We start from the raw sequence: 17,339 nt of genomic DNA on the forward strand, positions 1-17,339 counted from the left end.
AAAGAAAAGATAGCGTGGATCATGGAGATAAAATGGAAAAGAAGAAGAAATGAAGAGCAGAAAGAAAATGAAAAGCAAGAAGACGAAGCTACAAGACCCTAAGGAGAGACAGAAACAGAAGCAGAGAAGCTAGACTCGCAGACACATCTACACACACATACATACACACACATACACACAAAACACAAACATACGCGCAAACATAAACATACACATGCATAAACACACAAGACACAAGTAACAGCAACTACACAAGCGAGAGCAAGCAGGTATTGGAGGATGGAGCAAAATGGAAAAGAAGAAGAATCGAAGAACAGAATGAAAAAGGTAAACTAGAAGGCAAATCATAAGATACTAAGGAAAAATAAGTGTGGTTGAGGAAAGGAAAGGCAGAGGGAGCAATAGGAAACAAGAAAAAGGTGTCAAAGCCTTAATAAGGAGAAAGATAGATGAAATGATTAGCAAGAAGGAGAGCAAAAGCAAAAGGAAAGGCAAAGGTGAAAAGGCAAAAGAAAGTAATAAAGGAAAAGCTGAAAAGAAAACATGCAAGAAAGAGAAAAAAAAACAGAAGAGCGGAAAAGGCAGATTTTGGAGAGAGAATGAGGAAGAGAAGATTAATCAGAAGAAATATGAGAAGAAAAGAGGAACAGGTAGGCGCAGAAGACAGGGACACAAGAGTTGCAGACACACCTACAAAGGCACATATTTACACAACACATACACACACGCACGCGCTCACTCACACACACACACACACACACACACACACACACACACACACACACACACACACACACACACACACACACACACACACATACACACACAAAACACATACATAATCAACTACACAAACTGGATACGAGACACAAATAGTAATATAAGAAATGTAAACCAAATGTAACATATAAGTTGTAAATAAATAAACTAACTACTTACACACTGAAATCGGCTATCCACAAGTTTTTCAAAACGTGTATCCTATTGGAGCTGATTCTCGTACGGTGATATGGCCATGCAGAATCTAGTAATACAACTATGTACTCTGTAGTACTCTAAGACTATGTAGAATATTCTTTGAACGATTAATTCATTGACCGGAAATTATACCATGAAAGTGGCAGTGCATAAGTATAACATGTTAATTTTTGAAATTATCCTAAAAACCATATACATATAGTTAATATATTATACTTGACATTATGAAATGGAATTGCAAATATACGGATATATGGCAGTACATACCTTCTGAAACATGATTTTTTTGCTCGAAAACTATAATATTTACAAAAAATTTTCCAAGTACAAAAATGTTTTAAAATTGATCGCATAATATCCTGGGATTATTTCAGAATTTTCCAATACAATTTTAAAATTTTCAATTTTGGGACTTTTCGAAACGTCAAAAATTTTCCCGGACCCTTCTGAAAAAATTTGAGAATATTCTGTGATCAATTTTAAGATTATTGTGTTCTTAAAAAATTTCTACGAAAATACTTGGTTTTCAAGTAAAATATCATCTAATTTTAAAAAAAAGGACTTGAAAAATAAGCCCGTCTCATCGGCGTTGTAGACCTCATTCTCGGTGTATCCTTTCTATTTCAAGTAAGAATGCAGCGTCTCCTTGAAATTCTCTGCTGCTACGTTGTCGGATGACAACTTATCTCCTTGCATAGATAATTGCCGAATCTGGTAGCGCTTCTTGAATTTCTCTAGCCATCCATTGCTGGCCTTGAAATCGGCCGCTTCCCCAACGAACTTGTTGAGCTCCAAGGCCTTAGCTTTCAGAACATCGCCTGAGATTGGAGTCCCCGATGAACGTTGCTGCTTGAACCACTCGTACAGCGCCATGTCGCGAGGATTCTCTTCGACGTGGATCCTCTTGCATTCCTTATTCTGCTGGCTGTCATCCAATTCCAGGACGGCTTCTGCGACTTCACTCTTCTGATCGTCGTCGGGTCAACGCCGTAGAGCTGAGCCAAACTCTGCGTTGTTTTGCCGGCGTCCAGAGCTGCGATGATAGCGGCTTTTTTCTGCACCGTCAAGTTGACCTGCCGTTTTCTGGTCCCCGGAGATTGTTCCTCCAAAGACAAGTCCAAGCCCTGGCTCAATCTCTTAATAGTGTGCGGAGAACCGCTGTATTCCTTGGCAAGATGAGCCATCTTGACATTGTTGGACAGCTTCTGCTTGATTTCAGCTACTTGACACAGGTTCAAACTCTTGGCTGCCATGATCTGAAAAATTATTGTACAAATTCAAATGAATAAAACAAATATATAAAAAATTGACGCAAATATTAATAAGAATCGAAAAATATAATAAAAAAAGCTAACTGACAATTGATTGGCAGCGTTTTTTTTCTTATTTAAAAAAATTGTTTTCTTATTTTGTTTTATAGACTAAATATAAAAGATATAGTGTAACAATAAACTTGTAAACTTACCAGTTGATCTTGAAAACTTCTTGAAAACCAGTTGATTTTAAAAACATAATCAAAACGTACAGAAACTATACACTCGATTGAACAAAATTGTTTTGGATACTGAGAGATACGTAAACTGGAGAAAAGGACGAGGGTGTTGCATCGAAAGTCGAATACAGACTGAAGTTAAAGCGCGTCTTTAGGTATACGAGGTGTGATCAAAAAGTAAGGTGAATTTTTATTTTTCTCAAAAAATATTTATTTATTCATCAATTTTTATTTTATCTCCTTCAAAATAATCCCCCTCGAATATAATGCACTTGTGCCAACGCTTTTTCCAATCCTCAAAGCATTTCAAAAAATCATTTTTTGTGATTTTGTTTAGTTCATCCTTCGATGGCGTCTTTATCTCCTCAATCGTAGCAAAACGCCGTTCTTTCATGGGCCTCTTCAGTTTCGGGAACAAGAAGAAGTCACAGGGGTCCAGATCTGGGGAATACGGTGCCTGTGGCATCGTTATTGTGTTGGTTTTAGCCAAAAATTCGCGCACAAGCAACGATGTGTGAGCAGGGGCGTTATCATGGTGCAAAAGCCAATTTTTATTTTTCCACAAATTCGGACGTTTCTGGCGGATTGCTTCGCGCAAATTGCGCATAATTTGCAGGTAATATTCCTTATTTACTGTTCTACCCTGTGGCAAGAACTCATGATGCACCACACCCCTGCAGTCAAAGAAAACTGTAAGCAAAACCTTTACATTTGATCGAACTTGGCGTGCTTTTTTTGGTCTTGGTGATCCACAATGCCTCCACTGGGACGATTGAGTCTTAGTCTCGACGTCATAACCGTATACCCATGTTTCGTCACCTGTTATAACCCTGTTGAGTAAATCTGGGTCATCGTTGACGTCATTCAGTAGCTCTTGGGCGATGCTCATGCGACGTTTCTTTTGGTCGAAATTGAGCAATTTCGGAACAAACTTCGCTGACACACGTCTCATGTCTAAAACACTCGTCAAAATTGATTGGCACGAACCAAATGAGATGCCAATATCATCAGCAATTTCTCTAATCGTAATTCGACGATTTCCCAACACTATTTTCTTCACTTCAACATTCTCATCAGTTGTTGATGTGCTGGGGCGTCCAGAACAAGGTTCGTCGTCGGTGTCTTCTCGGCCTTTTTGGAAGAGTTTATACCACTTGTAAACATTTTTTTGGCTTAAAGTAGACTCACCGTATGCCACTTTCAGCATTTCAAGTGTTTTGGAACATTTGATTCCATTTTTCACACAAAATTTAATGCAAACTCTTTGATCCATGTTTTTAGACAGCAGCAAATCGTGGAGCACGCAAAACACTTCTAACCTTGATGCCTCTCACAAAGAAACCAAACATACTACAAAGCTGAAATTTGGAACGTATGTTCTAGACGAGTATACCGACATAATCAAATAAAAAAGTCGAAGATCGAACGGACGTAGCCCGCTAAATTTCAAAATTCACCTTACTTTTTGATCACACCTCCTATATCCCCCCCACAAATTACAAGAGTCATAAATTACAAGGAGTGTAAATCATAAATCACAAATTACAAGGAGTCATCTTGAAGAGCGACGCGTCGGCGCCAGACTCATAAAAGCGCGCCGCCGGCAGGTGCCAGGTGAGCGACCGAGAGCGTACGGCACTGCGCTCGAGTCATAAATCGGGCAGTGAGAGAGGCTAGGTAACGGGCAGTGGTAGAGGTCGGGCAGTTGCGGAGGGTGCAGTGGCGGAGGTTCGACTGAAATTATAATAAATAAACGTGATATTTAAATAAGCAAATTCAGGCACAATGAGCACGAGCAAGATATGGTGCATTTTATATACATTGTAACGGGGTGAATACCGTTTAATTAATTTATTCGGGCGATCGTACTGAAAGGCGCACGTAATTACCTACGTCAGACACGAAAATCGGAGAGCAGGAGGGAACGGGTGTCAGTCAACCAACTATCTACAAACACGGAAAGAACACTTCGAAAATACTGTTAATATCACATACGAGAACTTTTATTATCTCTTAATATTATATCGCATTCGGCCCGCGTGTTTATGTTTACATGCCGCGCGCACGACAACATGCAGTGTCGGATCGCTCGCCGCTCTTTGTTTGCCGAGATGTTACATGCACGCTTTTTGTCCAATTGAGGGATTAGTCGTATAGCAATTATATCGCGACCGCGAAATTAAGCTGGCCAGCTTACCTTTTATTGCAGTCGTACGAAGAACGAAAGAAACGGTTCGCACTCTCGTTGCGGGAAAGTCTGTCCTTTTTTACGAGGAAGCTCGCGTTTTCGGTTTGGCCCTCGCTGGCGAAACTCCTCACACGCGCACTCTCACACACGCCTTACAGGTAGGCGGAGGCACCGCTGCCGCAACTCCGACTCGACTCGTATCGGCACTCCGGGAGAGCTCGGGAAACGTCTAGAGTCCAGGTAGCGCAGCTCTGCAATCGGGTTCTACTTCTCGACTTTTGGCTCGTGTATCGATAGCTGATTCCGTACTTTGGCTAAACGTGTCGATGGCTGATCCTTCACTTGCGGCTCTCCGTATGGGTAGTTAATCCTGCACTGGGCTAAGCGTGTCGATGGCTAATCCTTCACTTGCGGCTCTCCGTATCGGTAGTTATTCCTGCACTGGTTCATTTTCAATCGCGCGCGTTCCGTCTCGTCGCGTGCCGAATTCCCTCATTACATTTTTTGTCTACCGGCAAGTGCTGCCCCCGCAGGCAGCCACTAGGTTAGGCTATTAGCGCTAATTCGACGTTTACCGTCACAACATACAGTCGAATTAAGCCATGAAAGCCCAGGCCAAAACTGAGTAAGATTCAACTATTGGAAACTGTGCATTATGAAAAAAATATACTGTTGTTTTTTCTTTTATTATTTGTAATTGTTTATAGAAAATTATTTGAACAAATTGCAAAAAACGTCATTGCTTTGAAAAAGTAATTGAGCCAATTGATTCTACGGGAAAAATTACGATAAAAATCTATATAACCTTTTTTCTGTCAGTCCGCAATTTATTAGCGTAAATCATTAATAAAATTTTGAATCCAAAACTTCGATTTTGCAAATCAGTTCTGACAAATACTAGAATGCTGCGGTTAGTTGATGAAAATTTTGTGTTATAAAAATCTAGAAAAATGTAGTGTAACTTTGTGTAAAAAATACAAAGAAGAATACATAAACATCACTATACAAAAATTCAATGCTACATCAGATTATCTAGAAATAAAAAATGAGTGAAAAACTTTTCATTTTGTCTTGCCTATGGTTATTTATTGCCGATTTACGTTAACAAATTGTGGACTAACAGAAAAATATTATACAAACTTTCGTCATAATTTTTTTCGTAGAATCGATTGGCTAATCGGTTTTTAAAAACTGTGACTTTTTTGCAACTCATTTAAATGTTTTTTTATAAACAATTTCAAATGGCAACAGAAAAAATAGGGGTATTTTTTTACATTATGCCCCGTTTTCAGTAGTTAATTTGATGCTATCTTACTCAGTTTAGGCCTGGACTTTAATAGTTTAATACAATCACGGGGAAAAGTGCAAAGTAATTCTAAGTCGGAACTATACGTCCATCAGTCAATTATGGTTAATTCTTTCCTTTCCATTTCCTTCTAGTCATGAATATTAATCAGCAAGCAATAGACATTTTGATTTTGATAATTTTAGCATGGAACACTATCACTCTCTTTTATCTTAATCAAGTTATTGGTCTATCTCTGTCTACTAGTTGGCTTACAAGGAATCCCCCTCCCTCCCCGCTAACCCGACCTCACCGATTTTAATAATATTGTGATATATTATAGTTCATGAAATATTAAGACACACGTACTTTTTTTATCTGTGGAAAAACATTATGAAAGGGTGAAAACCGCCATCAAAGATCATCCCCAAAAATGGATTTTCGAATGTATCTCAGCTTCTAATTAATATTTTATGATGAAACAAATTTCATATTATTTCTCGCGTGAATGCGAAACTAGTGTAATATACACTATCCAACCATAAGGGTGCAACTCTTATTTTTTGTTTCAAATTATACCTTTTTGAGGACGATTTTTATACTTTTTTTTCCATTCATAAAAAAATACGTATGCCTTATTTTTTTATGAACTATAACGTATCAAAAGATTAATAAAATCGGTGAGGTTAGGCTGGGGGGTTAGACATTCGTGTGACATAGAATTTCGTGTGCTGCGCTGTTTTTTTTCTACTTACGAGTATTAATCTATTTCTAGCTAACTACTATATTTTATATCAATTTTAATATATCAGAGATCATTTTATATCAATATTGTTATAACCACTACTAATTAATGAAATAAAATACAACGATATGTAAAAGAAACTAAAACTTGTATTATAATCGTTGAAAATAGCGTGTGTATATAATATCAGCTCATGAACACAACTAACTAACTAATAATAATACAGATTACTTAGCAACCAAACAATCACTTAGTAACCAACAAATTGGAACGTATCGAATATACTACAATATTAATCTATTCAATTTATATCATTTTAATATATTTTATAACGAACGGCATGTAAGTTCGTTATGTCTCTCTCTCCCCAGGAAGCCATCAAATAATAATTATCTATAATAATTAATTATCATGTAAACATGTTTAAATAATTGCAGCGTGGACGTCAGCGAACCGGTAAGTGACGCGATTATAGTTCGATTATCGATATCGACTCGCGGCGCGAACCTCGCGGAGAGGCGAGCCCTTCGAGGAGAGAGAGAGAGAGTAGGGACAAAAAAGTAAGTCTGCTTCCGACCGGCAACGAGCAAGTAACCGGCAACGCGAGCTCGCTAATTACTCGAGAGAGCAATCAGGTTTGATAGCCACACACGTGACAACCATCTACGCTGTTCCCGAAAAGCCCAGCGAACACTCGGTGATAGAAGCAGAGAGAAAAAGCGTAAACGCAAGAAGCGATAACACGATCAACAAATCCTTTGCAAGCGAGCGCGCCGAGAACTACTTGCGAATCTACTGTAGAGCGACTCGTCAGTTCCAGCATTGTAAGTACCAGTCTGTTAACTTGGCTTCTCTCTCTATGGCTCTCTCCTCCTGCGTTGCTTAAATTGCGTATCCTTGTCGATACCTTACCGCATAGTTGCTTATTTCTTTTCTGTTTTCGTTCGGCCTACGAACAGGCTTCCGTTATACGCGTATTGTCGCTTCGTCCGATTTACAACGAGCAAGTGCGGTTGCCGTTTTCGTCTAAGTCGAGTGACCGAGACGTTTCGACCGGCTAAAGAGCCGACACGAGTAAGCGATGTAGGTTTCTCGTTCGAACGGTGCGCGCCGGCTAGCCGTCGCCATTGTGCTTAACCGCTCTTACAGGGCGTGCGCGGGCAAGTTCCTCGCTGCGTAGCGTGTGCGCGGCTCGTCGGCTGCACTGAAATCTGACGCGAGGCTATCCACGCTGCTATTTGTACTGCGCGCGAACTACGCTATTCTATGCTTGTGTTGTGAATAAATGAATTCAATTCACCCCTTTGCTATGTGTCATTTTTCCTCGATTCCTAGTCGTATATGCGATTATGCGCTTTAGCTTCTCCTTGGCTGTCGCGCCTTGTCATACGAAAGCTTACGACACTCTCCGCGGGCCAAGTTTTCGACTCGAGAAGGAGGCAACTGAGCTGCTGGACCCAGGACGTTCGGTGCAGGAGTGCCGATCTGCTCTGGAGAGCCATTCATCTACTTTTCCGCGGTTACTTTTATATAGCGTGTCCCGCTCGAGCGAAGCTGAGCAGGAACCCCGTTATAATTTAATATATATATTTTAATAAATCAGAGAGAATAATTTATAAATTAAGAGAGTGATGTATTCGCATTTGAGGTATTTATTTTATTTATTGTAGATTTTATATATTGTAATATATCGATTTATTCGAGTTGTTATTATTATAGAGTGTTTATTTAACAAACTGTTTGTTTGGTAATTGTTAGATAGTTGATTTTCTTATATTGATGAGTAACACGTTAACCAAATTAAAATAAACCAACGTTTTTTATCTTATGCATTATTATTTACTACGGATATAACAATTTTGGAGGCTCATCTGAAAATATTTTGTTGAAGATGAATTTAGACGGTTTTGATAAGTTGAAGAAAACATCGCGTACACCAACACGGGTACCGTTTCAATTGGGTTAGTATTTCAAGTAGACTAGTTATTCATTATATCAAAGTCGACGTCAAGAACCTAGTAAAGATCTTCCAACTTTGGCTGTTGATAAAGAAAATCTAGCAGTAATACAATTGCTTGCTCTCAGTTCTTTAATGAAAATGTCCTTACAGGAGTTAGAGAAATTCTTCAATTAGAACGAGTTACTTCTCTTATAGTAGCTCTTGAAGAGCTCTAGAAGTGAAAGCTATTAAAGACCAGAATAAAAACTTTTTTTCGTAAAAACTTAAGGATACTCAATATTTTTTAAATTTTTCAGACAAAACTCACAGTACTAGCACAGAGAGAGAAAAACAGAATCAACCATTCAATCACCAATAATAGTTGAAAAGTCTTGAATGTAAGGTTGTCATGAGAAAGGATATATCTGTTTTCGTTGTCTAGAACAGGAAAACTAAGTCGAAAGAAATTTTTGGGAGCGAGTTTGATTAGTAATAGTGAAGCTCCTGCTAATAGTGATATTGGGTCTTATTTTTCCACTGCACGTGTATGTAGGGTTCTTAGAAATTTGAAAAATTTTTAATTTATGGTAGTGTAAATGGAAAATCTTGTATTTTTAAAATTAATTCAGGTTCATGTGAATTGATTATAAATGTTTGATTTCTTGCTCCTCATTATTCTTGGATTTCTCTTGATAGTAATCTTTTGGAATACTCTACTAGTGAAGATGTTACAGTTAAATTTAAAATTTTTATCAAGATTATTTTAGATCAAAATTCAAATCGAATACTCATTTTTTTAACACATATCGTTGACGACTGTATAATTGGATGTGATTATTTAAATAAAACTGGTATATCCGATTCTATAAATAAAATTTTTAACAATGTCTCAGGTACAATCAATGATGATGTTAATATTCGAGATGTGTTCACAAAGTAAGACGACTTTTTAATTATAGAAAAAAATATATCGAGACGACCTTAGTAGAAAAATGATTGATTTCCATAAAAAAAATATACCATTAGAGTTTGTAACGTTATTTCTGTTCAAGGTGTTTTGAATAAAAGCCTAAACATAACTCTGATAGAAAAATTATTTATTTCCTGAAAAAAAATGAAAAAAAATATACGATCAGCCTTGCCTTAATCAGTACCATTGGAAAATAGTTATTTTAGAATTTGTATCTCCCCAAAATATTAAGAAAAAAATGATTTTCGTAATCTAGTTCGATAATTCTAGTTACGTGTCTTTCGCGCTGCGGAAAATCTCCCTTTCCAGCCGAAAAATTGTGGAATTTCATTATAAAAGATTATGAATGATTTCTTCTTGATTTGTATTATCTGCAAAAATAAAAAAAAAATTAATTTTCACCGCGGTAGAATTTGCATTATACAGTGTTTTCCATTAAAACACAGTTGAAATTAATTCGACGGTAAAAATACAAATTTACTCAAAAAAATATATACTACCATCTTCGCCTTAATCAATACCATCAAAAAATAATTTTTTTTGGAATTAGAACCCAACCCTTCCTTGAAAAAATTTTTTTACAATCCGAGCTCCCGGTTCTAAGAGATTTGGCTATTTTAGAATCGATTCACTATGTTAGATGTATGAAAAAATTTTTTTTTCAACAAAATTTCGGCTGTTGAAAAAAAGTAGGTCCAGGGGGCAACCGGGTACCCGGGTACCCACTACTCGTATACGGACAGTGAGATTTTTCTGTGGAAATGAATTTTATTGTTATGAATAGGACTAGCAAACAGGTTAGGTTGATAAATAAATTATTACAATAGTTGTCAAGTATAAAATAAATAATTTATTATAAGTTTATGAGTTCAAAATAATAAATTTTAAATTTATTGTTCACAATCGAGACAAACTACTTTTTTCGCACAATGCTCGTCGCACACAGGTTTTTCACACAAATTACAACTCTTCCTCGTCTTTCTACGCTTCTTTATTGTAAATCTATAACAAAGGTGACAAGAGCCAGACTTTAACCCTACCAGTGTTATCTCGAGGCTCGATATTTCTCTCGACTTCCAGAGCTGCACCGAGCTGAACGCCAAGAATATCCTCGATAGCATTCTTGGTGGAATGGTGGAGTGTTACTTGATTATTTATTGATCGGTCTTCAATAGCAGGCTTACATAACTCTTCATTCAATTCACGCAAGAAAATACGACACTGATGAGTTTTTTTCTTACCATACTATTATTTTCATAGTAAACTATGTACGCAGCCAGTGCAGCAACGTCGATGATATTGAAAAACATTGCGAGTGGCCACCTTTGAGTCCGTATGTGAGTACTGTAACGACCTACCATTTGATCCATCGTATCTACCCCAGCTTTGTATTTGTTATAGTAAGTAATCATGTAGGGTTTCTTTGTTTCGTCATCATGCTCAGCTATATCGTTGTGCACAGTTGAAAGCAAGATTACAGCTTTGTTTTTCTTAGGAACGTAGGAACAAATACTAACGTGACGTTCGTGAAAACCAAAGAGAGTAGAGTATTCAGCTCTAGATTTATTTGCACCCATTTGTTTAGGTATGTAAGGCTTATTTTTTCTCAATGTACCTGTGATAGTTATTTTCCACGAAAGCAAATGTTTAGCAAGAGGTAGAGTAGTAAAATAAATATCCATGGTAACGTTTCTTCCACTATTTTTAAATGGTGTAACTAATTCTTTTACAACCCTCTCTCCTTGATTTTTTTCACGTATGTTTCCAACTTTACCCGTGTAAATAATTCCCGTCAAAGATTACGCATTTTCAGCGTCGCAAATCCACCAAATTTTAATACCATATTTAGCAGGATTCGAAGGAATGTATTGGATAAATTTAGTGCGTCCACGGAAAGGATAGAGTTGCTCATCGATAGTCAAGTTTTGCGTTGGCTTGTAAATATTTTTCAAATTTGCATTGAGCATCGTCCATATATCACGAATAGGAGCACCCTTATCCTATTCTACACGTGCTTGACGCGTAGTCGCATCATCAAAGCGAATAAATCGCAAAACTGAGCGAAACCTTTTCAACCCCATTGTTGCGCGATAAAGGGGATAGGAAGTGCTTTTCAACATTTCGTTCGTGTGGTCTGTATTTGAGTTATTTGCTCCCGAACAAATCAAAATGCTGATAAATGAGTACATTTCAGATGTAGTTACGGGCCGCCACGACCTATCGTTATCCTGGTTTGCCGAGTTGGAAGTATAATAGACTTTCTTCGCCTTTTGATTCGTGTATCTTACTATTTGATCAATCATTTCAACTGACACGATTTTTTTGAAAGTATCGCATACTGAAAGAGTTTCGGTAGATTTAGCCGGGCCGCTTCTTTGCCGAAGAACATTGTGAGATGCAACTTGACGAACTTCGGGCAGCTCTTTACTCCAAACAGTTTTATCTTTTGCAATGTATTCAGTGGCGTTTCCTAATGCCGGTTCCACCTCTCTTTCTGTCGCCATACCTGATGCTGTCCCTTCGGCGTCACTTTCACTTTCTTCTGATTCGGAGTTGCTCTCTTCCTTTCCGGCAGACGCCTCACTGGCAGTTGCGGCGTCTGCTTCAAGCACCTCTTCCAAGATGTTTTTCGGCAGTCAGTCGTCGTTCTCACTGTCGTCATCGTAATCAGAGCTGTCATCGACTTCTTTTCCAAGTAAATTGTTGAGATAAGCCGTTTTTCGGGCTCGGGTCAATCTGAATCGAACAATAAATAATTTTATTACTAACAGGCGAAGATCAGAGAAAATGCTACTACAAAATTGTATTAGGAATGAAATCTTACCTTGCAAATTCAGGTCGCGACAGATGATTCTGCATGATGAAATAAGCGTTGTAATTAGTTGTAGAAAACACTTAAGAACACTGAATAAAATAAACGAACACTGAATAAAAATAGTGATGCGCGGTAGTTATACTACTGTAGAGAGACGGCGTGATGCTTATACCGAACAGTCAGCTCTCGTTGCTTTGTAGGTCTTTTCCATTCGACTAAACACTCTTGACTGAGCGGCAGCTGTGCCAAAAGGGCCTCAGTGCTATAGTAATGCAGGTAAGGTACACTACTACCACAACTACAAATATTCCGAGCAGCTGCCGACCCCTCAAATACGAAAACTAACCGTGCGCTCCCCTGGTGAGCGCTCAAAATCTCTGCTCCCATTTACATTTAGAACATCTCTACTTAGCTTATAAGTCTTGTAAACAGCCCAAATAGTTTCTATTTATGTCTATTTATTGAATTTAATTGGTTTGAATTGATATCAATCATATATGTAGCCAAGAGATATGAAAAACCGGAGGTGGCTACCCGGGTACCCGGTTGCCCATCAACGTGGGTAAAGTTGGTTGCTCACATAAGGGTTAAGAAAAAAATGACTTTCGTAGTCTAGCTTGATAATTCCAATTACGAGTCGTCCGCGCCGCGGAAATTCTCTCGTCCGGACAAAAAAATCGTAGAATTTTATTGTAAAAGTGTATGAATGTCTTCCTCTTAATTTGTACCATGTGCGAACATAAAAAAAATTAATTCGTATTTCTATTCATCATATTCAATGGTGTTGTTGGAGATTCATAAAAAGCAACATTTTCCATGTACAACTTGAAACATATTCGTACAAAAAGAAATCATCTAGAGTTAAATACGCTGATGTAGAAGGCCACGCGATTGGTCTATCTGGTCCTTGATTGGTTGGTCGATCTAGAAATTACTGATTTAAAATTGTTCGTACGATACGAGCGTAATGAATAAAAGCACCATCTTTTTGAAGCCATCAACTCTCTTTAACTGTAATTCAAGTATTGAATTGTCAAGGTATCCTGTCAAGGCAAATCATTCTGAAGTAATACTAAATACATTGAACTATTAATAGTCCGTTCAAAATATTGTAGCCTAATCGTTTGACCACTGCACATGCCAACCCATACATATAAGCCCCATAAATGTTGATTTGGCTCTTCACGATACCATTGTGGATTTTTCTGGTGTTCAATAATTACTGTTGTGCCTATTCAGATTTTCGTTAATATTGAATGCAGCTTCATCACATAATCACATTCCAAAGGAAAATCAGGATTTCCGTCCAACATGTTTATATCCCACCTACTAAATGGTACTCAGAGTACATGATCTTCTGGACTTAATCTATAAACTAAAGACTTAATCTATAAACATAATGTATAAAAACTTAATCTATATACGAGGTGTGTTCAAAAAGTAAGGTGACTTTGTATTTTTAAGAAAAAATATTTATTTATTTATCAATCTTTATGTTGTCCCCTTCAAAGTAATCCCCCTCAGATACAATACACTTATGCCAACGGTTTTTTCAATTCTCAAAGCACTTCTCATAAGCACTTTTCGGTATAGCCTTGAGCTCTTCCAGCGATGCAGTCTTTATCTCTTCAATCGTTGCTAATCTCCGTCCTTTCATAGGTCTCTTTAGTTTTGGGAACAAGAAAAAGCCACATGGGGCCAAATCCGGCGAATATGGTGGCCGAGGCATGACTGTGGTGTTGTTTTTGGCCAAAAAATCTCTCACAAGCAAAGATAAGTGAGCAGGGGCATTATCGCGATGCAAAAGCCATGAATTATTTTTCCACAATTCTGGGCGTTTTCTTCGTATTGCTTCTCACAAACGGCGCATAACTTCAAGATAATACTGTTTATTGACCGTACGTCCATATGGTAAGAACTCCTGATGCACCACGCCATGGTAATCGAAGAAAACAATGAGCAAAACTTTGACATTTGATCGAACTTGGCGTGCTTTTTTCGGACTTGGCTCATCTGGGCTCGTCCATTGGGACGATTGGACTTTGGTTTCGATATCATAACCATATACCCATGATTCGTCATCAGTTATGACCCTTTTGAGTAAATCTGGGTCGTCATTGACGTCATTCAACAGTTCTTGAGGGATGCTCATGCGACGGTTCTTTTGGTCAAAATTTAGCAATTTCGGAACAAACTTCGCTGACACACGTCTCATGCCCAAAATATTAGAAAAAATTTCATGGCACGAGCCAAGTGATATACCAATATCCTCAGCAATTTCTCTGATAGTGATTCGACGATTTTCTAGAACAATTTTCTTCACTGCTTGAACGTTTTCATCAGTTGTTGACGTGCTTGGGCGTCCAGAGCGAGGCTCGTCATTGGCATCTTCCCGGCCATCTTGGAAGAGTTTGTACCACTTGTAAACATTTTTTTTACTCAGAACAGTTTCACCGTATGCCACCGACAACATTTCAAGTGTTTCGGAGCACTTTATTTTATTTTTTACACAAAATTTGATGCAAATCCTTTGATCCACATTTTTCGATAGCAAGAAATCGCCGAGCACGCAAAACACTTATAACCTTTACGCCTCTCACAACCAAACAAAAAATGCTATACACTTGAAACTTGGTACAGATGTTCGGGAAGAGTGTACCAACATAAAAAAACAAAAAAATCGATAACCGAAAGTACGTTGCCCGTGAAATTTGAAAAGTCACCTTACTTTTTGAACACACGTCGTATGTTTTGTTCTGACTACAATTCAAGTGATGAGAGGTTACCAGCAGTTATTTGTACATTACATAAATTATCATTGCATCGTTTGTATGCTGAGGAATCTAATAAAATGACGCTTTCAGATTATTATGAAATTCATTATACTACAAGAACATCGCGAAAATGGTGAACAAATCTTAAATGTGATTTTAAATTATGTTAACTAGTGAGAACCCCAAATGTAAGTCAATTTAGTGGAAACGAAATTTTGAACAACATCAAAAAGAAAAAAAAAATAAATAAAAGTAGAAAATGTCATGTATAATAAAGTAAACAATGCAACGTTAATTCATAATTTGTACAAATAACTGTTGGTAATCTCTCATCATTCGATTTGTAGTCAGAACAAAACTTATTTGTTCTTTCTAAGATAGCACTTTTTATTTCATACATTACTTTTAATTTTCTTCAAACATAATAAACATATGTTATACCGATTATCTTTATGCATACACAGTTTTTTATTGTATTTAGGAAACATTTTCGTCAGTTTATCAATGTGAACTCGCTATGAAAATGTAAATTTATTTAAACAATTATTTAGAGTAGGGCAAGTTCCATATCGAAATCAACTGTTTGTAGAACGATACAACGACTTATGAAACTGGAAAAGTAAGAGATGTTCCTAGATCGGGTCACTGAAGAAAACCAATTGAATGTTGCACTATCCATTACCTAAGATTCTCAAATATGCATTAAAAAATTACAACAGCAACACGATTTGTCTTGTGGTTCGACATAACGAATTTTAACAAAAAAACTAAAGTTTCATCCCTATAAAGTTAAATTGGTACAAGAATTGGATGAAGATGATCCTGATAGGCACCTAGGTTATTTGATGATGAACCGAATGGATGCTAATATGAAATTTTCGTATCGTATTTTAGGATGAAACTGCATTCTGTTTTAATGATAGCGTTAATAGGCATAACATATCTTATTGGAGCGAAACTAACCATCACTGGATGATGAACACCCGAAGCACTCAAGATCCCCGAAAGGTTAACGTTTGGTCAGATATTATTAACAATGTTAATAATACCTTAGTTTCAACAAGACGCAGCAACCGGTCATTATACGTTACGAGTTCGCAATTACTTAAATAAAATATTCAATGCAAGGAGTATAGGCTGATGTGGAGCGATTGAATGGTCAGCGAGGATACTTGACCTCCCATCACTTGACTTTTTTTTATGGGGGTATCTGAATGATCGAGTATATCAAACAAAACCATTGAATATTGATGTTCTTAAACAGGTACTATTGAACTGTACACAATACGATATTGCCGATAAGCTGGCGATAAATATTTTGAACAAATGCTTTATAGTGATGGTTTCAAACTTGCCTTAATTAACTATGTAAATATGTAACTGTGCATAACTGGCTGGGTAGACCTTCCATCTTGCCTTAATTGGCTGGGTGGAAACTTAACCTTCCCTTAGCTGGCCGGGAAAATACATAACCTTGCCTTAACTCACTGGATAGACTCCTCATTGTGTTTTAACCCTTTGAAACATAAATTTTTTGAGTGATTCTATGAGCATGAAAAATTGAACCAGCGGGTTTTCGGGGTCGCTAATTACGAATATGACGTCAGATTTTTAAACTTTAAGATAGTTGATCCATGATGGCGTAAGCCAAAACGTTATTTTATGAAAATATTGATGAAAATATTTAGTAGAGGATTTTTAGGGTCACGATTAAGTTGTAACAATGTTGCCGCGTCACAACAGGATGCCGTCGTAATTATGATGACTAGGCGTCTCTGCGGGAGGTGCCGTTCGCGTCTTCTTCGTGGTGTTCCTCCCAACGAAGAGTCTCTCTCCATAGGCTGGTGGACTATATTGCGTTGAACCACTGAATACTGCTACTTTCTCTACCTTCTTACGTCATGGAGCCCAAAAGAGATCTGCTCAATGACTACAACTGCTCAATGCGCTTTCCGACATCAATCGAATAAGCCACGGAAAAGATAATTCTTTTTTGATGATTGTACTTTATAAATAAACTAATTTATTCTTTTCCTAAATTATTAGTAATTGTATTAAGGGAGCTTCAAACAACACACTGATTTTTTTCACGATGTTCTATTCATTTTTTATAAAACGGTAAATGTGAAATTGTCCTCGTAAAAAATAGTTCA

At 37.4% G+C, this 17,339-nt stretch overlaps 1 protein-coding gene across 3 annotated transcripts in view; it reads left to right on the forward strand.

Annotated features, from left to right (window-relative positions):
- The window catches only part of LOC131675495 (kinesin-related protein 4), a 596,376-nt gene that overhangs the window by 105,964 nt on the left and 473,073 nt on the right, over nt 1–17,339 (forward strand). The window lies entirely within an intron of this gene.

This window comes from Phymastichus coffea, unplaced genomic scaffold (genome assembly GCF_024137745.1).
Source record: "Phymastichus coffea isolate CEN01 unplaced genomic scaffold, Cenicafe_Pcof_1.1 PCOF00024, whole genome shotgun sequence".
In the NCBI taxonomy this organism is placed as follows: Eukaryota; Metazoa; Arthropoda; class Insecta; order Hymenoptera; family Eulophidae; genus Phymastichus; species Phymastichus coffea.